General features: G+C 34.5%; 1 long non-coding RNA gene across 1 annotated transcript in view; it reads right to left on the reverse strand.

Annotated features, from left to right (window-relative positions):
- Window positions 1–26,297, reverse strand: part of LOC138704646 (uncharacterized) — a 1,589,272-nt gene extending 1,562,975 nt beyond the window's left edge. The window contains exons 1-2 of the long non-coding RNA XR_011333384.1: window positions 24,698–26,297; window positions 21,520–21,618 (exon numbers count right to left, since the gene is read on the reverse strand). This is a non-coding gene — a long non-coding RNA (uncharacterized lncRNA). The remainder of the gene's footprint in view (window positions 1–21,519; window positions 21,619–24,697) is intronic.
- Window positions 26,298–26,647: the final 350 nt, after the last annotated feature.

A 26,647-nucleotide genomic window follows, 5' to 3' on the forward strand; every position in this document is an offset into this window, starting at 1 on the left:
CTCTGTAGTTTAAATGTGATGTTAAATTAAATAATTACAAATACAATTTTCATCTCATCGTCCTTGAACAGCCTCTGTAGTTTAAAGGTGATGTTAAATTAATAATTACAAATACAATTTTCATCTCATCGTCCTTAAACAGCCTCTGCAGTTTAAAGGTGATGTTAAATAAATAATTACAAATACAATTTTCATCTCATCGTTCTTGAACAGCCTCTGTAGTTTAAAGGTGATGTTAAATAAATAATTACAAATACAATTTTCATCTCATCGTCCTTAAACAGCCTCTGTAGTTTAAAGGTGATGTTAAATTAATAATTACAAATACAATTTTCATCTCATCGTCCTTAAACAGCCTCTGTAGTTTAAAGGTGATGTTAAATAAATAATTACAAATACAATTTTCATCTCATCGTCCTTAAACAGCCTCTGTAGTTTATAGGTGGTGTTAAATAAATAATTACAAATACAATTTTCATCTCATCGTCCTTAAACAGCCTCTGTAGTTTAAAGGTGATGTTAAATTAATAATTACAAATACAATTTTCATCTCATCGTCCTTAAACAGCCTCTGTAATTTAAAGGTGGTGTTAAATAAATAATTACAGATACAATTTTCATCTCAACGTCCTTAAACAGCCTCTGTAGTTTAAAGGTGATGTTAAATTAATAATTACAAATACAATTTTCATCTCATCGTCCTTAAAGAGCCTCTGTAGTTTAAAGGTGGTGTTAAATAAATAATTACAAATACAATTTTCATCTCATCGTCCTTAAACAGCCTCTGTAGTTTAAAGGTGATGTTAAATTAATAATTACAAATACAATTTTCATCTCATCGTCTTTGAACAGCCTCTGTAGTTTAAAGGTGATGTTAAATAAATAATTACAAATACAATTTTCATCTCATCGTCCTTGAACAGCCTCTGTAGTTTAAAGGTGATGTGAAATAAATAATTACAAATACAACTTTATTATCATTTCATCGTCTTTGAATAGTATCTGTAGTTTAAATGAAATGTAATGTTAAATAAAAGATTAAAATTATCATCTCATTGTCTTCATGTAGTCTATATTTTAAAAAGGGCGTTAAACAAAGAATTCAAAAGTAAACTACATTTCTAAATATCAGTAGTAACGAAGATACTAACCAAGAAATTACAATTAAAATTATCACCTTATCATTACTGAATAACATCTACATTTCAGAAAAGTTGTCAAATAGGCCCAAGTATTTGTCATTATGTCTACGGACCATTAGCTGTGATATACCCTCAGTGATGGGTTTGCATATTTGTCCTCGCTATGCAGGTCAAACGCCCATTGCCAGGACACAGTGTACAACCACCTGCTAGTACTTTCTACAGTTCGGCTTCCTACACGTTTCCGTCAGGTTCCAAAGTTGGTGGCCTGCGAATTAAAAATTGGCACAGATGTCTCTTGTGCCGATAGAAGCGGCAGATGTGTCTCTGATCATACACGCTGATATTACATGCGGATTGCCCACTACGACGAACGCAAAGGCAAAGGCGCTCTCAGTTTCGCGTGGAAGCAGCGAACGTGTGTTCGAATCCCCCAAAATACAAACTATCCCAAATGAACAATTCGTCAACGGTAAACACGAAAAGTGCCATCAATTTATAGACAATAGATATGGGTGGGTAAGTACTAAAATTATGCAAAAATCACCCTTTCTAGTAAGCTAAGTTAAGAAGTGTATTATAATTTTTTTACTCCAGTTTTTAAATAATTTGACATTATTATATTGACATTTGGCACTATTTTAACTGCAATATTATATTCTAGCATCTATTACCGGTATGTCTTTTCTTTCTTTCGTTTGTGTTGTTTGTTTTGTTTTTTCTTATTATTTATTTCATACAGGGACATCATTTTATTTTTACTTCAATTTTTATTGTACCTGGGTTTATGAATGTACTTCACTCCCACCTCCTCTACTAGTAAACTTCCAACCGTCCTCCACACAGAACCAAGGCTGCGTATGCAGTACTGAGTTAGTGAGTATAGTACGTTCCAGAAATATTTTCGCGTTTTCCAGTGACGAAAGAGTTTTCAACATTGAATCATATTTTCGCACAGGTACTGTCGTCCGTTTCCCTACGTCGCATCCCGGTTTCTCCTACCTGCTTCTGTTCGCCCCTCTGTAAAGTCTAGCAGCTGGGCTGTCGTAGCTCTTTTCTGAAAACATTATTTTCTGTCAGGAATTGGATGTCTACGTAATATTATACAACTGTTTAAAATAACTTAAATAAAAGGGCCTCTTTAAGTAATTAACTGTCACGTGATTCCCCCCGTCCTTTCTACGACCCTGCGACAAAGACACTTGAACGGACAGTAGATAGCATGTCTGAGTAATTTTATCTGTGCGGGTCGGGCAGAAGTGAAGATTAAATTTACAGTACGTAAGGTACCCTTTTATAGAGTAGGTATAGAATTATTTCAACATGAGTTACTCGTACGAAGGACGAAACTGGTAATTCGAATTAGGTACAATAGTCTATAGTGCGATAATATGCACAAAAGAACTGAAGCCTGTATCGAAATGAACGGCCACCATTTTCAAAAATGTGTTTAAATATCCATATTATGATTAATTTTCAATTGAACTTCATTCTCTATACCGTACGCTAATGTGCTGTAATAGTACAATATACACTGCATAATTAATACGTCCGAATGGACAGTTCAATTCATGAGTAAAAACACTTGTTGTTAATACGGTACTGTATTTTGATTAAACAAAAACCTAATGAAAATGATCAAACTCAAAATTGCGATATTTCCTAGTTTACATAAATGGATGAACTACTTTTCTTCCCTCCTATACCTAGTAGAGTGATTTGTTTGTGTTTTACGCCAGTATCATCGAACTACAGATAGCAAACTGTGTTTCCGGTTCTCTAAAGGTATAGCCAGGTTAATATTAAAAATGTTAGTAAAAATAAAATTATGTCCCTGTATATGTATCCATGTAAGCCACCTATAATTGGAAGTTTGCTTCTGTTGATGGTGGATTTAAAATAAAATAAATTCTGCAGTACGAAGGAACGTCGTATGGACTTCATATTTCGTCACTAGGCGAGTCTCAAATTAAGATAAGTGCATATACAGTAGAACTCCTATTATCTTTCACCCTATTAACCGAGTGTTGGATTATCCGACTTTCTTTCTAGCTCCTATTTTCTTTTTGCTGATGAAGTGCTGCATCTTATGTTTCTACAGAAGGTTACTACAAGAAGCCTTAATACAAACTATGTAGCAGAAATGCTTCGCTGTCGACAACAGAAATAGTTACTTGTAAAATAATGACTACTTGCTTCCAAAGAAATTACTCCAAGAATTTCCACAACCCCGTGTACAATTCAATAGTTATCCTTTCTATTTGAGTGCCCGTACTGTATTACTTCTGTGCAGATTGTTTTCCAGAGTTGCCAAAAGAAAACGTATTGTGTTAATTATCGGAAAAAAAATTACAATTAATTGAGAGGTTTGGGAAAAAAGAAACTGTGGTTAATGCTTCAGAGTAGGAGATTGGCGTTACAACTGTACGTGATTTAACAAAAATGAAGGGAAAAAAGGATAAAATGTATTTAAATCTACAACATGAGACTTAAAGTATTCCTATCTTTCCGCAATCATCAACCCTTGGCCCTTAAAAACCCGTCGTTGACAACCGACTTTTAATGAACTCCTGATTCACTACATAGCACGCTAAACACAAGACTGTAAAAGAAATTACGAAATTGTGTATTATGCACTTAATTTATAAACATTTTATAGTACGGATTATCTGATTTTTTTCGATTAACCGTTCGGTCCATCCCTTTCATTATCACGGATAATAGAGGTTCTACTGTACTGTAAGTATATACAGTAGGCCGATATAGAGATTGTAGCACACTCATTTATTTTGACCACGAGCCGCTACTGATTACTTCTACAGGGACATCATTTTATTTTTACTTCAATTTTTATTGTACCGGAGTTTTTTAATGTACTTCACTCCCACCCCTTCTACTAATGAAGTTCAACCGTCTTCCACACAGATCCAAGTCATAGTAGCCTTACCGTCACAGTACGTTCCAAAAATATGTTCGCGTTTTCCAATGACGAAAGAACTTTCAATATAGAACCATTTTCGCAAAGGTACTGTCGTCCATTTGCCTACGTCGCATTCCGGTTTTTCCCACCAGCTTCTATTCGCCTCTCGGTAAAGTCTAGTGGCTGGGCTGTCTTAGCTCTTTTCTGAGAACATTAATTTCTGTTAGAAATTGGACATATACGTAATATTATACCCATACAACTGTTTAAAATAACTTAAATAAAAGGGCCTCGTTAAGTAATTAACTGTCACGTGATTTCCCTCCTTTCTACGATTCTGCAACATAATCACTTGGACGGACAGTAGATAGAATGTCTGAGTAATTTTATCTTTTCGGAACGAGCAGAAGTGAAGATTGAATTTACAGTACGTAAGGTACTCTTTTACAGAGTAGGTACAGAATTATTTCAACATGAGTTAGGCCTACTAGTACGAAGGACGAAACTGGTAATTGGAATTACATACATTAATCGAAATGAACCGCCACCATTTTGAAATATGTGTTTAAATATCCATATTATGATTATTTTTCAATTTAACTTCATTCTCTATAGTGTACGTTAATGTGCTATAGACACTCTAATATATACTGCATAATGAATACGTCCGTATGGACAACTCAGTTCGTGAGCAAAAACACTCATTGTTAATACTGTCGACCAGGTTGGCGAGTTGGTATAGCGCTGGCCTTCTATGCCCAAGGTTGCGGGTTCGATCCCGGGCCAAGTCGATGGCATTTAAGTGTGCTTAAATGCGACAGGCTCATGTCAGTAGATTTACTGGCATGTAAAAGAACTCCTGCGGGACAAAATTCCGGCACATCCGGCGACGCTGATATAACCTCTGCAGTTGCGAGCGTCGTTAAATAAAACATAACATTAACATTGTTAATACTGTGCTGTAGTCTGATTAAACAAAAACCTAATGAAAATTATCAAACTCAAAAGCTTGATATTTCATAGTTTACGTAAATGGATGAATTACTTTTCTTCCCTCCTATACCTAGTAAAGTGATTTGTTTGTGTATTACGCCATCGAACCCCAGTCATGGAAGGGGTTAGCAACCGTTGATTCAAAGGTATTGGGAGGTGAATATCAGAAATGTTAGTAAAAATAAAATGATGTCCCTGTACATCACTGGAACACTTATGATGTTATGATTCATACAGTCGCAAACTAAACAGGTTGTGTATTGCGCAGTACGAGGCAAAGCCGTAGCCGGTAGCGCTGCAAATAACGCCTGTGCAGTTGAATGGGCAGCCATCCACACAGAGAAACACGTGCTGATTTCCGGATTTCCCGACATATTTGTCCCGGGGTGACAGACAATTTCAGCACGGGTGTTTATATCATGAGGCATCCCAACAGTTTGTCATTAGCGTAGCACCTCGCCGTGCAGTAACACAGCGGTTTCCAACCTTTGAGTGCCACGGACCCTTAAAGCTCACTTCATTTTGATGATCCCAACAATATTTTTTCACGATTTAGGCCTATAAACATGTTCCACTAATTCAACATTTGCATAATGCACTGAATTAAACAAATAAATTGATAACGATACATTCATCATTTTAATACAAGACATAAATCAGATCTTCATCTACCCTCTGTTAGTCTAAGCTGTTTTAAAAAAGGAGTTCGCTATTCGTGTATAACAGTCTTCAATGCACTGCCTAATTATCTTAAAGATTTGAAGAACAACGAGAAAAGGTTCAGAAAAGAATTAACCAAATTTCTACATACTCATACCTTCTACACAATTTATGAATTGTTTATGCTTGTGAATTGAATTATTCTACTTAAATGGCATGTACAATTTTATATAGCTCAACTAAAATATGTATTTATATTGACTTAATATGATTACTATGTATTGTATTTTTTGTTTAGCATAACTGATGAATTGTATGTACTGTAAATTGAATAGTATACTGTATAGGTCAACTGATGAATTGTTTAAGCTTATAAATTGATTTAATCTACTTCATATGAATTGTATAGCTTAACGAAAATAAGTTTGTAAATTGAACTAATTTGATTGTATATGTTTGTATAGTTTGGCTGATGAATTGTATATGTTCTTAAAATGATTACTAGTCTGTGTACCTCTACTGATGAATTGTATATAGACCTACTGTAAATTGAATGGTAATATGTACAGCTCAACTGATGAATTGTTTATGATTATAAATTGAATTAATCTACTTGATCTTAATTGCACAAATTTGTATAGCTTAATGAAAGTATGCTACTTTGTATTGTATATATTTGTATAGTTTTGGCCGATGAATTGTATATGCTTTAAATTGAATAGTAATCTATATAGCTCTACTGATAAATTGTTTGTGTTTGTAATTTGAAGTAGTTTGCATGATATATATTATCAATTTCTGTATATCACAACTGGTTGAATTGTTTATGCCTTAAATTTAAATAAATTGTTTTGTATTATAATATAGCTCAACTTATGAATGATCGTTTGCGTTTGTAAATTTAATAATCTGATTGGCTATGTATTATATACTTTTAGTAGAGCCATCGATGTAGCTCAGTCGGCAGACTCGCTGGGCTGCTGATCCGGAGCTGCGTTCGGGCTTGGGTTGGATCCCCCTTTGGACTTTGGTTTCTTCGGAGGTTTTCCCCAGCCGTGGGACTGAAGCCGGATGGTCTGTGGCGAGTCCTTGGCATCAACCCCTTTGATTTGATTACCTGGTTGGGTTTTTCCGAGGTTTCCCCCACCGAAAAGGCATGCCGGGTAATATTTTGGCGAATCCTCGGACCTCATCTCATCTCACTACATCTCGCCAAAATGTAAAAAAATTGTACAAAATTGTAAATATTGTAGAAAATTACTAAATCGTAAAACTATAAAAAATGTAAAAATTGTAATTGTAATATTGTAAAATGTTGACATGTTCCACATCTTAAAGCTTCATTGCTCATGTAAGATCTATGGAATAAAATAAATGAATGAATGAATGAATGAATGAATGAATGAATGAATGAATGAATGAATGAATGAATGAATGAATGAATGATATTAATCTGGATATTGGTTTATTTTTTTCAATAAAACCCGAAAATACACAAATACAAATTTATTTTAATTACGTATCGTAAAGGTTGGTAATATTGTGATAGGCCTAGTTCTTTTTCAGAATTTATTACAATTTTACTGAGCGAGATGAAGATCGATTTTTTGCGTCAACGAATTGAGGGAATACTTATGGACAAGTTGCTGCATAAAATCGGTCCTTCTCTATAATAATAATAATAATAATAATAATAATAATAATAATAATAACAATAATAATAATAATAATAATAATAATAATATTAATATTAATAATAATAATAATAACAATAATAATACTTACTGACTTTTAAGGAACCCGGAGATTCATTGCCGCCCTCACATAAGCCCGCCATTGGTCCCTATCCTGAGCAAGATTAATCCAGTCTCTATCATCATATCCCACCTCCCTCAAATCCATTTTAATATTATCTTCCCATCTACGTCTCGGCCTCCCTAAAGGTCTTTTTCCTTCCGGCCTCCCAACTAACACTCTATATGCATTTCTGAATTCGCCCATACGTGCTACATGCCCTGCCCATTTCAACGTCTGGATTTAATGTTCCTAATTATGTCAGGTGAAGAATACAATGAGTGCAGTTCTTTGTTGTGTAACTTTCTCCATTCTCCTGTAACTTCATCCCTCGTAGCCCCAAGTATTTTCCTAAGAACCTTATTCTCAAACACCCTTAACCTATGTTCCTCTCTCAAAGTGACAGTCCAAGTTTCACAACCATAAAGAACAACCGGTAATATAACTGTTTTATAAATTCTAACTTTCAGATTTTTTGACAGCAGACTGGATGATAAAAGCTTCTCAACCGAATAATAACACGCATTTCCCATATTTATTCTGTGTTTAATTTCCTTCCGAGTATCATTTATATTTGTTACTGTTGCTCCAAGATATTTGAACTTCTTCACCTCTTCAAAATATAAATTTCCAATTTTTATATTTCCATTTCGTACAATATTTTTGTCACGAGACATAATTATATACTTTGTCTTTTCGGGATTTACTTCCAAACCTATCTCTTTCCTTGCTTCAAGTAAAATTGGCGTATTTTCCCTAATCGTTTGTGGATTTTCTCCTAACATATTCACGTCATCCGCATAGACAAGAAGCTGATGTAACCCGTTCAATACTAAACCCTGTCTGTTATCCTGAACTTTCGTAATGGCATATTCTAGAGCAAAGTTAAAAAGTAAAAGTAATAGTGCATCTCCTAGTGCGTGAATTGGAAACGCATGTGACAGAAACTGACCTATACTATGCTACCTATGCTAACAACAACAACAACAACAATAATAATAATAATAATAATAAAAATAAACGGAGGATAGCAATGGCAAAGGGAGCTTTTAATAGAAAAAGTAACATCTTAGTAATATTCAAAATATAATTTATAAATATCCTGCTTTAATTTTGCGCTGCAATTTGGTATAGTGAATGGACAATACTTCTAGATTAATAAACAATTTTTAGAAACCAAAAAAATTGTACTGTTAAGGGTAATTATATTTTTAAATTGGAGGGAGCGTGAATTTGTGCAAGGAAAATCGGTTTCGCTGGTATCTTGTACAATTTTTAAAAAATTCAATGTTTTCTTCTCTATTTCATTCATAATGAGTGTGTTAATAGAACCTGACATTATGAGTTGAATATATAAATAAGAAATATGTTTAGTAATTTTTTGACATTAACTATACAATTTAAATACTTTACATAAAGAATTAATAATGAAAGAAAAAACTTTCAATATAAAACAGTGCTAACGGCAAGGTGTTTTTTACAGTGTGAAATACGCTTGCATGTAAAATTTCACGAATTTATCTAAAACAAATGTGGAAGTTATGAGGAAATAATAGCCTTTTTTGGGAAAATTAAGTTACGGGCTAGCGGAGTGGTAGAGGGCTGTCCTCGCATTCGGCAGGTCCGGGGTTCGATCCCAGGGGCCGGCAATCCTAACTGAGGTTTTCCATGGTTTCCTCAGTTATTTCCAGGCAAATGCCGGGATTGTACCTCTTGAAAGTCCGGCCATGGACGGCGATTCTTCCCTTAATCCTTTCATATGTGTGAGTGAATGCTGTGTAATGTCTTAAATGTTTGTGTTGTATCGGAGGTGGCCCTGGCATTGAGCTGATCCCTCATCCGGGGAGGCCCTCCATGTCCTTGTGTGGTCAAAAAAGTATGTATGTGATCCACAGTTTAATTCCTCTCCCGACAGGTCGCGGCCCTGTAAGGCCCGGGTGGCGTGGAACCTATAAGGGAGAGGTTAAACTGAGAGAAAGAAAGAGAAAGAAAAGTTACGGGAAATGAGCGACAAACTTACAGAAGATTAGAAATTCTGTCCCTATTTAATTAATGGCCAAGACAATTAATATAGTCTCACCTTAGAGATATTTAAAGATCTTTTCAATATACTGTTTAGGAAAGTCCATTCAACAAAAAGAAAAAAATATTTTTTTTCGGCTTCTGAAGGTCCATATTCCTCCTTAAAAGTCTCTTAGGTCTACACGCTAGAAAATCGTCATATATTAATCAGTAATCACCCTGTACATTGCTACGTTTATCTTAGTACGTGACAACAACGGACATAGTCCACTTTAAATCTGTATTCCTCAATGAATAAAAATAATGTAGTGATTAGTAACGCTACTGGAAATCCTAAAAGAACTCTTTCCATGATGCCATTAATAGTTCTCTTCTGAGTCACTCCCTTCTGTTTTTCAGTAGATTCTATGCTCAGTTCACAACAAAAGTTTGACCTTTAATGCACCACGTGTTATTTCGCAGTGAAAGCTTGCTATTCTATGCTGTCTATGAAAGAATATTTAACGTAACGAACCGTGGGCAATGTATTTGCGCAACTTTAATATATATAACTGTGCAGGCACGTAATCCTAGTAGCTGTGTACACAGAAGTTGTTGTATTCTTCTCGAAACAGCGATAATTTCTTATGACATTACAGCCAGACATCAAATGTTTGCATTTTTCAAGCGCGACTGTCCATTGTTTCCACCCAATTGTTGCTCGCTGGCGAGACTTTATATTGCATATGACACAAAGAATTTTGAGTGGCTACGTATTTACCACAAAACCATTCTTCGAGCTAATTCACAGAAGCTAGGAATTTTATAACCTTCTAACCTTAAGATGATATGAATATCACGTTCGCAGGCAAGGAAAATGTTTATAGTTCGAGGAAAGCGAGACAAAGAAGGAAAGGGGATTAATGTCGGAATAAAAATTATAATCGTCGATAAACTTTACCAATAAACAAGTGAAAAGCGTGAGCGTATTAAACAGAGGACGAAGAATGGGCATGGAGGGAGAAAAAATGCAGAAAGAAACAGAAGATGGGAGAGGGGGTCAAAGCGGAAGTGACTTGCCTATTAAAACAATAGAAATACGTGCTGCGCATATGAAAGCATTCGGTTATACACGTACATAATGTGGAAGCCCACGCGAGTCAAGGAGGTGACAAAACCTATACTATCCTTTAAAAAGAAATCGGCAATGTGAATTTCTCTAGTTACCATGGTACATCAAATGTGAGGCTATTTATCTATAGAAAGATTAGAAATAATTCAGATGTGGATGCTATTCAAACAGACTTGAATAAAATTTATAACTGGGCGTTAATGCAACGTGTGCATAATGCGTGCGTCCGTTATATTTGTAATATTCGTAAGTATGATCATGTTTCCCCGTCTTTCCAAACTCTGTCTTGGCTAAGGCTAAGCGATCGACGAGCCCTGCATTCTCTTGTTCTCTTATTTCAAATTCTGCGCACCGCTACCCCAATCTATTTGGCTTCTCGTTTTCAAAATTTATCCGCATATCATCAGCTAAGTACAAGATCTCATCATAACAATTTACTCATCATACCCTACCACAAGACATCTTTATATTCTTCATCCTATACAGAGTCAGTTGCTAGAAATTGGAACTCGCTTCCGAGTGATATAAGGGGTTGTTGGACAATAACTTCATTTAGGTCAAAATTACATAAATTCTTACTTAACAGATGAATTGCTGATTAATATTTGTTACTTATAATGAAACTAACATCTGTTCATTCTTATTATTATTATTATCATTAATTTCTCTAAATAGATTTACAAAACCTCTAATGGCAATTACATTAATATTCTCATTATAGAAATAGAAATATATATATTCTCCCTGTAACATAGTCCTAGTAAGCTTATATTAAATTAATTTTCATCATTTTACTAGCTATCTCAAATATTAAATTAATTATAATTCATTGAATTAAATTAGCTCATAAATTAAGTTACTACTTTACCTTATAGATTTATCTAAATTTAAATAAATGTGTAGTGAAGAATATTGCTGGAGAACCTTTTAAGTGTAGTGTAAATATTTGTAATTTAAATTTATGTATTGTATTGATTAAGGCTGGTTGAGTGGAAGAGAAGGCCTTATGGCCTTAACTCTGCCAGCGAAAATAAAACATTATTATTATTATTATTATTATTATTATTATTATTATTAATACATAGGATGAAAATAAATGGTTCTAAAAGTAAATCTATAACATTTTGTAAAACCCGAGAGGAAACTAGTCTTAATTACGAACTCAGTGGTGTAATTCCGCAAGAACAATGTTGTAAATACCTAGGAGTGTATTTAAACTCCAAACTTTCTTGGGGAGAGCATGTTGATAATGTTACGGGTAAAGCATGGAGGGCACTTCACTTTATTATGAGAATCTTGAGAAAGGCTAGCCCCAAATCGAGGGAAATAGCATATCTAACGTTAGTGCGACCGTTAATGGAATACGGAACTACATGTTGGGATCCCTATAGAATATATCAGGTAAATTCCTTAGAAAGAATCCAGTATAGGGCAGCGAAATTTGTTAAAGGTAAAAGGGAAGATGGAAACGATACGATAAAAGAACTTAAATGGGAAACTTTGGAAAACAGACTTAGGAAAACTAGAATAACATCATTGTATAGAGCACATCTAGGTCAGAAAGCATGGGTAGACATAACGGCTCGATTAGAAAAGCCAACGTACTATGGTAGGAACGATCATGATTTTAAAATCAAATGTAGGGAACAGAAAACGGATTTAGGTAAATTCTCATTTTTATATAGAACTATAAATGATTGGAATGACCTACCTGCAGCGGTCTTTGAGAGCTGTTCTTCCTTAAGGAGATTCAAGAATAGCTTAAAAAGTTGTGTATAAAGTGCAAATTAAAATTAAGGTGACATTTAACATTTAATTTCTTTAAGGTGACATGTATTTATTTAGCCTGACGAGTTACTCCCTTAGTTTGAATTGTAAATTATTTAAAAATAGCGTGTAAGAGGTCCTTAGACCAGAAATGTTTAGCTTAAATGTAGGTCTGTTTATAAGTATGCATAAGGGTGTAATTATCTGTCTTATTTGAACTGTTGTATCAGTGAAGCGAGGTGAGTCAGTGAAGTTATGGTTTCACAGTGCAGTGAACAGTTCCGATCAGTGATAATTTATAGCGTCAATGACATTTGTTCTATAGTGTCAGTGAAATGTGTTCTATAGTGTCAGTGAAATGTGTTATAGAGTGTCAGTGAAATGCGTCATAGTGCCACTACAGAGAGTGAGATGAGAGTAAAGTGAAAGACTATTGAAAGTTATGTAGGGCCTACACATATGTAATTATTGTGTTAAATTGTGTTGTGTATTTTTATTGTATTGTGTATATAATTGTATTGTGTATTGTATAATTGTATTGTGTATTGTAATTTTATTGTGTATTGTTTATATTGTGTATACCACTGCCACCGGGTGCTTGCCCACTTGCAGTGTAAATACATAAATACATACATACATACATACATACATACATACATACATACATACATACATACAGCTTTTTTATATATTTCCAGAAATATTCTCCGAAATCTGCAAAAATGTAACCAAAGTTCATTCAATTTAGAAGTTTGAAGCTTATTTCTTTAAATTCTACACAAAATATAGATACCAAAATCATTAATCTCTTCCCGTAGAATCAGGTTTTACTTCAGTCAGGCAATTAGCTATGACAAATTGCCTTCCACAGAAACTGGAAAATTCTCTTGTCTTCTGTTTCCCTTATGTTGTAGTAAATGGTAGCCATGACGACCATATGACCCGAATGCCTGTACGTATAAGACTCCGTTCAGACTTCGTAGAGAATAGATGCGAAACGTTTCTGAATCTGTATTGGTTTTTAATTAAATTAAATTTATGCATGACTAAAAATCGATGTCTACACTTCTGTCGTTTCCAATAAATGCCCGTTTCAAGAAATCCCCGTACCGTCTGAAAGGGCCATACACAGAGATCAAAAGGTGTAAATTGTGATACTAGAAAGTTGAAGAATGTAGAAAAATTTAAAGAAATAACAAATTCTGGAATTAAATCATCAAGAATGCGTGCTTCAGGAAAATTTATCTACAACAACAGATGCTATCGCGTTAATAGGAAAGCGGTTAGTTGGAGGGGGTATACAACGTGTCATACCAGCATTCGAAAGTTATAAGCAGATCTAGTGCTGCATGAGGACACAGTCTGGTGTTCGGATCCCGTCCCAAACGTAAATATTCTTCACTAATCATTAGAGCCCCAATTTTATGTACATAACTTGCGGCGTGGAAGAGGATGCCTGAGGGCCTTAACATCACCAGAGTAAAAAAATTTATAATAATTATTAATGACATATTCTAGTCTTATGATGTCGCTAAAAAAAAAGATCGCAAATCACACCAAAAATATAATTATTTCGAAGCTCTAAGTTACATAATGTTTATATGCTGTATTTTGATGTTTATTACTTCAGGGTGAACCGTCAGTAATGCATTAATTTCAAGGAGATATTGAAGATATTTTAAACAAAAAAATGTAATATAATTTTACTCGTTTTTGTTTCCTTTTCCAGATAACAATTGTTTTATATGAAACATTTCATAGCGTGTTTTGGGAAAGCCATTGATTTAAGGGGCTAGGTATGGCTTAAAGCAATAAAATTTTGGAAATATTCAACATTTTTTCCTCCATTACTATATCTTGTACAATCATGAAAATTAGTATGTCTAAAATACTGTCCTTCTGCTATATGAAAAAAATAATTTTACGATTTAAAAAAAATTATTTACATTACTTTTTTTAAATTCAGTTCACTGTGCAGTGATGATGCATTTCCCAAGTAACTCAAAAACTATCCAACATTCTGTGATGAAATTTTTTGTGTGTATTTATGCATGTGATATCTACAATATGATGCAAGATCACTTCTCTACCTTTGATAGACTGTCTGATAAAAATGAATTAATTTTAGAAAACGGTCAAATATTATTTCTATTACATAAAATAAAACAAAATAGTATTTATTAAGGAATGTAGTTGGAAGAGCATGATATTGTAAACATGAGTTTCAGCATTAAAATGAAAGAGAGAGAACATGAAAAAGTTAACAAGTTTTTTATTTATGAGGAAAAAGCTTCATCACTGCACAGTGAACTGCCACCATTTTGAATTTTGAAAAAATATATATAAATATATTTTTTAATCGTAAAAATATTTTTTTCATATAGAAGGAGGACAGTGTTTTATAGATATCAATTTTCATTATTGTACAAGATATAGTAATGGACGAAAAAAATGTTGAATATTTCCAAAAATGTTACTGCTGTAAGCTATACCTAACCTCTTAATTCCCAACATGCTCAGTCAATTTAAGAGAGCAATGTATTATCATAATTAATGATTGAAAGAATTTTAGATTGGTACTTTAAATGTGCATAAATTTGATCCGAACAATGTAATATTGTAAAATTCCTCTGCAGAACGAAAAGTTACATTTTTTTCTGATTTTTTTATATTCAATCTTTAATTGGATATTTAACGACGCTGTATCAATACTAGAATATTTAGCATAGAATTGGTGATAGCGAGATGGTATTTTGGCTAGATGAGGCCGAGGGTTCGCCACAGATTACCTGACATTCGCCTTACTGTTGGGAAAACCTTAGAAAAACCCAATCTCGTAATCAGCCCAAGCGGGAATCGAAGTCAAGCCCAAGTGGAACTCCGGATCGGCAGACAAGCGCCTCAGCCGGTGGCCAAAAGAATTCTCTTAGTTGTGGTAAATCTATAACTTGGGACCCTCAGTTTTATTCATCTTTCCGTGGGAACTTATTCTAACCCCTACGCTGTAATATTTATGGTAGACTAAAGACTACGGGGTAGGTTTTCTACAAACACTTCAGTATTCTCTATCACCTTCATTACACTGTTGCATATCTTCGTCTGGTCTCCTCAGGGCTGTCCCTACTTCAAAGAAATATAATTTTAGTGCAATGGTCTTAATTACTTTTACAATACTCGAGGCTTCTAAAGGCTCTTATGGGATAACAAGCAAGAGCCGGTTTATGGTTTGTACTTCTTCCGTACATTGCAGCGCAAGATGTTGCTTAATTGTGGAATTGGCTGGGCGCAGTTCCTCAGTCTTCGGGGGCCAATAAACGTGAACACACGGACGGTAAACCGCCACAAATTTCAGCAGTTCCCACAGTTTTTGGAATTCCAATAAAACTGAAGACAGACTATGAAAACGAAACCTTCTGGAAACTGAGTCGCGCGTTGACTTCTGAGTGAGTGAGTGAGTGAGTGAGTGAGTGAGTGAGTGAGTGAGTGAGTGAGTGAGTGAGTGAGTGAGTGAGTGAGAGAGTGAGTGAGTGAGTGAGTGAGTGAGTGAGTGAGTGAGAGAGTGAGTGAGTGAGTGAGTGAGTGAGTGAGTGAGCTGTAGATGAATCATGAATAGAGATCGGGTTGACGAATTTATGAATATTTATGATTATTTATGATTTATGATTATTGAGTGAATGACAGATTTATGAATGGACTGACGGCCTGGAAAAAGAATTAAGGAATTAATGAACTTCTGGATCAATGAATATACAAACTAGTTAATGATCGGACTTGTGGATTAATGATTAATCTGACATTAATCAATAAACGTATGGATTAATTAATAAACTGCTGGATTAATCAACGATCTATCAAATTCTTTAATGAACTGAATGGTTAAATAATGGTTTGTACAATTAATAAATTACAATAGAATATTTTATTGTCGCTGGCAGATTTAAGGGCATAAGTCCTTCTCTTCCACTCAACCATCCTTAATCAGAAACTCATAACAATGAAAGTTTACATTCAACGCGTTTCGATATGCAATTCAACAACTTAACTTAAGGTGTAACCGATAATAAGATTCATTTGTGAGATAATCGAACGATGTTATCGATACAAGTCTGCTGATGCACCCTTTGCATCCTAGATGGCTATGTGTTGCCAAGGAGACCAGAGCAGAAGGAGACTTGTTTACTACAGTCATTTGTCATTTGTGTACATTTTGAACATTTGTTATGAGTTTCTGAATTGATTAAAGTTGCAACACTTGCTACCAAGCTGACAATATCTAACAGATGTTTCATTATGTTCTTTCATTACGTACTTACTTACTTACTGGATTTTAAGGAACCCCGAGGTTCATTGCCGTCCTCACATAAGCCCGCCATTGGTCCCTATCCTGAGCAAGATTAATCCAGTCCCTAGTATCATATCCTACCTCCCTCAAATCCATTTTAATATTATCTTCCCATCTACGTCTCGGCCTCCCCAAAGGTCTTATTCCCTCCGGCCTCCCAACTGACACTCTATATGCATTTCTGGATTCACCCATACGTGCTACATGCCCTGCCCATCTCACTTGTCTGGATCTAATGTTCCTAATTATGTCAGGTGAAGAATACAATGCGTGAACTTCTGTGTTGTCTAACTTTCTCCATTCTCCTGTAACTTCATCCCTCTTAGCCCCAAATATTTTCTTAAGCACCTTATTCTCAAACACCCTTAACCTATGTTCCTCTCTCAAAGTGAGAGTATGTTCTTTCATTAATAACTAAAAAACTAAGGATTCGGACATATGTTTATATGAACTTTTTTTCCTTGTTTTGATATGAGGAACATGCCCCCAAGATTTGTCAAAGAATTTCTGAAACACCCTATATTTATAAATTTTTTCCGTGATTATCCCTTTGAAAGCACAAATTAATATTTTATGTTTTTCATATCATAGATCATACCAAAGCTTCAATCAAGTTTTTTCAACATTTTAACTCTGCACATAGTTTCAAAACACAGATGGCACCTCTATGTATACTCAAGAGGTGGTTCGTTGGTGGAACATCTATGCCATAAAATTTAGAAAGAAATAAAACGTTGGTTCTTCTGAATAATCACTATGCTTCAAAGGGTTATAGTACAGTAGTGGCAAACAAAACCGGACCGACTCTTGTAGCTGATTTCAGTGCCTTGTTCACTCACAGCACGATAGACTGGTAACTAACACGTTCGTGGTATGAATTCTGCGTGGGAAGGAAACTTTTTTTTGTTCCTTATTCAAATTTATTTCCAATACTTTTTCATTGCAGCAATATTTTACTACTTAATTAACTTATTATTCCCAGAACATTAATTTTAACTGCAATCGAAAAGTATTGGGAATAAATTTGAATAAGGAACGAAATAAAGTTTCCTTCCCAGGCAGGATTCGAACCACGAAAGTCTTAGTTACAGACTATCGTGCTCTGGAGTGAACAAGGCTCTGAAAACAGCTACAAGGGTCGGTCCGGTTTTTTTTTGCCACTACTGTACTTAAAATATATTCTAAAGTCATGTGTGGAATTATGTGAAATTTGGTTGTTACGAGGGTGAATTTTAGTGTTCCAAGTCTGGCAACACTGTTGATGGTTGGTAATGAAGTAGTCTGACAACTCTGTTTGTAATAGTGATTTTTGTTCAAATGACTCACTGCCTATTCATGTACCCAACGTGTGTTTGAATCTACTCTACAAACTCTTACTTTTTGACATGGTTCCATTAAAATATCGGCTTTCTCGTTTACGACAATCCCCAGGTAAATGTAGGTAACCCACATGAAGAGAATCGAACGTCTGTCCGTCTCGTGTAAGGTCGTATAGTCTGGATACGGACGTAGGACGATGCGAACCCCGGGCTGTAGAGATTTAATGGGTCATCTGGAAGCTGGAGTATGGTAATCGGTACCATTACCACGCTGCAATTTGTTCTGGTCAACACGGGACAACCTTGCAGCGGGTTTCTGGGAAATTACGCGGACATCACCGGAGGCTAAACGCCTATAATTTCCAAATTTACATATAATATCTTGAGCGAGTGTTTTCAAACCCTGCTCACTCCTTGAGTGCGGCTCAAGTTGCCGCTCAGAATCCCCCAGTAACAACGCAAAGTCACCACATTTGTCAGCAGAAGAAATCCATGGAGAGAAGATGGTGTGTAAATGTTGCAGGAGAACTGATCGTCTTTGAAAGATACTTCACAGCCACTTTTCATCATCACCATCATTATCACCATATGAACAGATTAGGTTTAGATTCATTTGAACCTGTCCCTAACTGCCAAGGTGTTTTTGATTGGCCCAGCATTGTTTTGGTTTTCCTATACTTTCTTTGGTTGATCGATTTGATGTCATTTCGTACAAGTTCCTGCAAATTTATCAGGTAGGCTAAGTTTGAATATCTTCAATTATAATATTACTACTTTAAAATGTTGGGATTTAGTCATGTGCTACATGTTGTGAACGTTTTCGCCATAAGTCCGGCACCTTCAGACAAATGAAAAGAATTTAGATATATGAACAAATTGGTATTCCTTCCTTTCACTCGAAATCTTATAGGATATGCGAGGAAAACTACGATGTAGTGGAAGTCTTATCACACCAAATACTGCACTTGAAGAAAATTAACCTCAAATTCGATCTCTTTCACCAAAGATGTCATGGATATAAAGTAAAAAGCTTTGATGTAGTTAAAATCATATAGAAACAAAGTACGTCAAGAAAATACATCTCAAATTTGCTATGTTTTTAGCCGAAATCTAGTCGAATAATCAGTGGAAAGCTATGGAAGTCGTATAAAACCAATTATCATTACTAGAGCCCGGATGTTTGGCAAAATGTCTTTTTTACTGGGTGGAAGTAAATCATTATTTGCCTAGATACAAATGTGATTTGAAGTAAATCAAACTGATAGGACCAATTTTTATTTTGTTTATTTTGCCTTTTTAAGGTGTTTCTTACTAGTAAGTGTCTTTCTTTTTTTTTGTCATTTTAAAGCAATATTTCTTGTTTATTTGCAATTTTCTAATTAATTGTAATGTAATGTGTATCAAATTTAAATATTTGAAACAATGACTAACTTTACTAACAATCTATACTAATAATAAATCTGTAGCCGAAATTTTTCTGGTAATTTTCGATTTTCCAAAAATAATTGGTCCTAACATATATAATTAACCACCCTGAAACCGAAAATCGCTTTTTTTTAATTTTTGTTTGTATGTCTGTCTGTCTGTCTGTATGTTTGTTACCTTTTCACGCGATAATGGATGAACGGATTTCAATGAAAATTGGAATATAAATTATGTTCGTTGTAACTTAGATTTTAGGCTATATGGCATTCAAAATACATCATTTAAAAGGGGGGTTATAAGGGGGCCTGAATTTAATAAATCGAAATATCTCGCTTATTATTGATTTTTGTGAAAAATGTTACATAACAAAAGTATCTTTAAAAATAATTTGCGATAAGTTTTATTTCTTGAAAAAGTTTGATAGGACTGATATTTAATGAGATAAATGAGTTTTAAAATTACAATAACAATGCCATCTAAGGCGCTGTACTGAAATAAAAACAAATGACTTCGTCTATAAGGGGCCTTGGACAACAACAATCGAAAGCTATTAAACAGAGCCTACAGAGAATGTTTCTGTGTTTGTATGAAGTAATATCGGAAGCTAAATTAACCGATTTGTATAATTAATTATTATTTCACCATTGGAAAGTGTAGTTTCTCTAGATGGACATAATGCTATAATGCTATTACAGTAACTTCTGATATAATATAATGTAGTATAATATAATATAATATAATATAATATAATATAATATAATATAATATAATATAATATAATATAATATAATATAATATATGTAATGTAATATTATATAATATAATTTAAGTTATTTGAACCATAGTGGACCAAACGCCATTTATTGAATATGTAGAAAACAAGGATTAAAATTAAGTTATTACCATAATTCAATGGAAACCTATAACAAGTAAAATATAGTATACACATTAAATCTAAATGATGTCAATGTTCATTACACTATGGTTGCATGAAATAAAAATTAGAAACATGTTAAAGGAATTGTCTTGCACCAATGAGTGGTCTCTGGACCAAAATGATCGCATTTTAATTATTTGGATGCAATTTAAATTAAGTAACATATTAAACGATTTATCCTTCTATCAAACACGAATGTTCCCTGGATCAAATGTCCTATTTTAATTATGTAATTACTTTATATTTATTTCTAACGGGTGCAGCGGAGCGCACGGGTACGGCTAGTAGTAAATAAAAGTAATTTATTTCGGTGCTTAATCTGCTAATAATCGTGCTCTAATACTATTGGTGTAATATGAATAATGATCGACAATCCACAGTTACAAATGTAAAGTCATGTATTCACAATACCACAATGAGCTTTATAGTTTTAAATGTTAAGCTCGTTCTCATAAAAGTTGTCACGTAGCATTTCCAATTGTTTGCTTTCATATTTTCAAATCTTACTGTTACAATTTTGTGATACACGTGTTTATTATTGTAGCAGAAAGAAATTTGAATCAGGAACAGTCAGTTATTGTCGGGTGACAGAAGGTATAAGATCGGTTAGCTAGAATGCCTAAACTCAGTAAACCATTGCAAAGTAAACTTCATGCTTACGTTAGTGAATTTGGTGCCCATGTGTTTTCAACCGATGGAACAGTTTTGTTATGTAAGGTTTGTGAAAAGATAGTTAATCACAAAAAAAATGTATCTTATAAGTGGACATATATCACCTACGAAGTAAATATGTGAGTTATATTGATATAATTTAAATTTATTGCTAAAATATATTATGATTTAATTTATAATGCCTTTTTCAAAGATTGTTGTGCCTTTTTTACCTTCTTATTGCCTTTTTTGCCTGCCTATTTAAACTGTTGTAAATGCCTAAACATCCGTAATTTGATATAGTACCTATTATGAAAGGAATGAAATGTTGGAAAATGGTTTTACTATAATAAACAACTTTACACAGTACATTATAAAATACTCATTAATCAGTGACTTTACATTAAATAAATATAAAAAATAGGAGTGGACTTACATATTTGAAGCTTGTTGAAGTGATGACCCAGTACAACACAGCGAGGTTTATATGCGACTCAGGAACTTATTCATGATGGAGAATATCTTCTGCTCTCTCCTGAAAAGATGTTCACAATAATTCATTAAATATTTGATATACATTCTTCATTATCTTTTAATATATTTTTGAGCCAATGTTGTGGGGGAGATATGGAAGTCATTACTACGTGATAGGGGTTATAGATGTGCTAGCCTATAAGCTGAGATATTTTATATTAGAAAGTGGTAATGACTTAGTAATAAGGGAGAAGTTGTTGGAATGATGGTAATGGAGCAATGGTATTCTGTGATAATTCATTACAACATAATCTTTTCATAATAATTGCATGTATTTCAACTCGGATATTTCTAGTTCAAATATATAGGTAGGAGTCTACTATTATGTGTTTCAAGGACGAATGTTTTCATCAAAATTAATATTAATGTTCAATGAAGTAATTATTTTTAGAATTAATCTATTAAATATAATTAATTATATAATTCTACACTAAACTGTCAGCAATAGTTATTTTTTTTTTTTAAGTAACTGAGAAGCTCGTTCTCAAAATCAATACCTGAACTGTCACAAACTTTACAGGAAGTAGAAAAAGAAACCATTTAACAAGTAAATATCGTATTACTGCATTTAAAAAGATTGCTAATATTCTCTAGGTCTCTTTTTTCCTGCTCCAGGTTTCTATTTTTTTCTCCTCAGGGCTTCTCTTTTTTCTCCTCCATGTCTCTCATTTTTTTCACTTCAGGTCCCTCTTTTTTCTCCTCCAGGTTTCCTTTCTTTTCTCCTCCAGATCGCCTTCTTTTCTATTTCAGATCTCTCTTCTCTTTCCTTCCAGGTTTCCCTCTTTCGTCCTTCAGACTTCTCTTTTATATCTTCCAGGTCTCTCTTTTTTCTCCTCCAGATCTGTTTTTCCTACTCCAGGCTTCTCTTTTCTCCTTCTGACCTCTCTTCTTTTCTTCTCCAGGTCTCTCTTTATTTTTCCTACAGATCTCTCTCCTTTATCCTTCCTGGTGTCTCTTCTTTTACTCCTCCTGGTGTCTATTCTTTTAACCTCATGACGTCTCTTCTTCACACTTCCTGGTCTCTCTTCTTTTCTCTACCTGGTTTCCCTTTTTTTTTCTCGCCCCTTCTGACCTTCTGTTCGCGTCCCTTATTCCTTTCTCTTCATACGCCTCTCTTCTCATCCTCTTTACGTCATGTCTAGTCATACCTAGTCACAGTAGAAGGCAAATTATATATAATATGTAGACTCTCACCTGTTGGTTGTGGGTGGAAAATATTTTGCTTTGTTTTAACCGTCTTTTTCTTTTGTGTGATGCTGTATGTTTGTTTTATTATAGTATTTGGTGTAACTTATAAAATATTACAAGTTCATTTACTTATATGCCACAAAGACTTAACGTTACAATTGCTTTTATAAGTTACTCTTTTTAATTAAATTACTATAAAATTACTGTGTAACTGCTTACATTTTAAAATTTTCATTCATTTTTTAATTCGTAATATTTGTTTTAAGCATTAGATTTCCGGAAAACTAATGGACTATACAGAGAGTCGCAAAAATCACTTGACACTACAAAACTGTAGGCTATTTAATTTTATGTGTAAAACTAGCATAAAATGAGTTACAAAATCATGAAACAAGTGAATTGGTCCTTTCAGTCCTTTTTAGGTCCGTTTATTCAGAAACTAAATAAAAAATTCATCGAATTTATTCACTCGTTCGTCAATATATTAATGAATTCGACTACTCGTTCATGTCTTCAACTTGTTTATAAATACAAAATTGATTTATTGATAATACTATTTTAAAATACAAATTGAAGTAGTTTATACTTATTTTTGAGTATATAACAGATCCATAAAGTCGCAAGTTGAATTGGAGTTTTTAGAATAAGGGTTCAGGAGATATGAAGCAAAAAAAGTGACAGGGAATTTATTAAACCCCTTGGATTTCGTTAAATATCTTTATTCTTGGTATGTAATTTTTATTAATGATAAGGATTAAATAAATGAAAAAAAAATAGATAATGGAATGAGACGGACCATGTAGAAAACCTCAAGACATTAAATAGAGAATGAAGAAGGCACGAACCTCATCTTACACTTTCGTTTCCATGACACCACGACTGACATCAGAGTTTACAGAAAAACTTTACGTGTCAAAATGTTACAAATTTATCTTCTTGTAGATGAATTACAGAAGTTTCATTCCAAAATAACTTTGCAGGTATTGAATTTTGTTACACAAGCTTCTCAATTTACTATTTCATTGATTATATTTACCCATAAAACAATTATATACAGGGTATTAAAATATATGTTACAAGGCTCGGTGGTAGGTAGATGGGTACATATTTTGTTAATAAATCCATGTTCAGAGACGCTTTGTTTACGTGTTAGCGTGTCTCAAATGTGGAGGAGGACGTAAGCAGTACGGATCACAAAAGCTAGGAAAAAAGTAAAAATGACAATTGAAATACTGTACGTAAACAACATTTTAATCAACTACAGAAGATGCTCCAAATGGCTGCTATCAACTTCGATACATTTTATGCATCGCCTGGTTATGCCATGTGGATACCCGGCATATCTCGGATGACTCCAGCTGCTATTTGAATTCATGCCACAAGATCTTGTGTCTTCACGGGAGTCTCATACACCAGAGTTTTCATGTACCCCAGAAAAAGAAATCCAATGGTGTTAAGTCGGGTGAACGAGGGGGTCAAGCTATTGGACACCCACGTCCAATCCATCTGTTGCCAAAGGTGTCATTGAAGTGGCCACGTACCTCATGATCGAAGTGTGCTGGAACCACATCGCACACGGATTTCCAAAGGCAACTCTTCCAACAACTCGGGTAAGACTTGTCGCAGAAATACTAGGTAATTGGGACCATTAAGACGTCGAGGTATGAGGTGCGGACCTATTAGATGGTTATCAATGATCAATAGCTTTTGTGATCCGTACTGTCTAGTCCTCCACATTTCAGAGACGCTTGCACGTAAACGAAGCGTTTCTGAACACTGGTTTTATTAACAAAATATGATCACATGGTACCCATCTACCTACCACCGAGCCTTGTAACATATCTTTTTTTACACTCTGTATAATAGATTAAAAATAAAAATAATACACTTACCTGTAACAGTCATCAGTAGCTACCCCTTCCTCTCTGCTTTCAACAGGACTCTAGGAATCATCTGTGTGAACTGCAACGAAAAATTAATTTACTTGTGATAAACTTCTGCATATTTCCTTTAAAATTTAATACATTTCCAAGCCACCAGTATTGGAATTTTACTCCAACCAGAACTTCTTTAAGATTTGCAATCTGATGGAGACAAGTGGTGGCTTTGGTTTTTCAGACTTCTGGCTTATCTTCTTTGTTACATAACTCTCCAGCACTTTCAATCGTCATGAAACAACATCCTGTAGCCATTCTTCTGTCACAGAACTTTACACATCACGATCTTACAATTTATCAAGTTTATTCTTACAAGCAGATTCTTGTCCCTCTCTTGGGTACACGGATACGCTTCTCTTAAGGAACCCAGAGCGGTAGAGATCCTGTGCTCTCTAGACACAGTCAGTTTATAATTGGTTTCAGCATCACACTTCGGACGTATTTTACATACTGGAAAGTTTCTATACTCAGCAGGAGTTCTGGAAGTCAAGCCTAAATGAATAATCCCGTATTCAACGGGACAACAATATGGCTTCTTGCAGTTCGCATTTTGTCGTCTTACCGTAAGACCCAAACTCGATTTATTTATGCAATTCACTTTACACAAATGATTTTACCGCTAATCAGCTCTGAATACACTGTAACTTATTGTTTTCCATGTCTTTTCTGCTTCGTCGAACAGATACCTCTGCTGTCTTGTGAAACATCACCCTGTAGAATCATCTGCAGTATTATGAAACATCACCCTGTAGAATTATCTGTAGTCTAATGAAACATCACCCTGTAGAATCATCTGCAGGCTTATGAAACATCACCCTGTAGAATCACCTGCAGCTTAAATCGATACATCAGACCGCAGAGGCATCTATTCACAAAGCAAACAATTTTGTGAGCTAGAACCAACTGGCCGATAACTTTTTGCAGGTACTTCTTAGCTAAGAAAGAGACTAGTGAAGTGTTTTGTATGGAGTGTGGCATTGTATGAGACAGAAACATGGACATTACAACGAAGTGAAGAGAAGCGAATAGAAGCATTTGAAGTGTGAAGTGGACAGACAGAATAAGAAATGAAGCTGTGCTAGAAAGAGTGGGTGAAGGAAGAATGATGCTGAAACTGATCAGGAAAAGGAAAAGGAATTGGTTGGGTCACTGGCTGAGGAGAAATTGCCTACTGAAGGATACCTGGAAGGAATGGTGAATAGGAGAAGTGTTCGGGACACAAGAAGATATCAGATGATACAAGCCATTAAGATATATGGATCATATGAGGAGACTAAGAGGAAGGCAAAAAGTATGAAAGATTGGAGAGTGCTGGGTTTGCAGTGAAAGATCTGCCTTGGGCAGAATGAAAATGGGGACATACCAGTCTAGGTTTTCATTGCAAATGTATATGCCTTCATATGTATATTTAATACTATACATCCAACAATTCGAAACTATTTTCATTTTTTTTTTGTCAGGGTCGCATTTCCCAAAACGAAAGGATTACCTCTTTCGTTGGTTCTGTTCTTATGCCTGGCTAGCCAAACAATTCATCAAATACTCCAAATTGTTAGAAATTGTTTGCAAACAATTATTTAAACTGACATGGTTTCACTGTTATTTAACCTGATTTATGCGTACTCCTTACATTACTTTGTTACATCCCTTCGAGAAAAACATCTCATTCTTTTTTATTTGTTTATTTAACGACGATGTATCAAGTACTAGGTTATTTATCGTCTTTGGATTGGTCAGAGTGAGATGATAATTTGCAAGATGAGGCCGAGGATTCGTAATAAATTACCTGACATTTGCCTTACGGTTGGGGAAAATCTCGGAAAAAATCCAACCAGGTAATAAGCCCAAGCGGGAATCGAACCCACGGCTTAGTAGACTGAGCTACACCATTGGCTCCCTCATTTT

Source organism: Periplaneta americana, chromosome 8, assembly GCF_040183065.1.
Source record: "Periplaneta americana isolate PAMFEO1 chromosome 8, P.americana_PAMFEO1_priV1, whole genome shotgun sequence".
NCBI classification, from domain to species: domain Eukaryota; kingdom Metazoa; phylum Arthropoda; class Insecta; order Blattodea; family Blattidae; genus Periplaneta; species Periplaneta americana.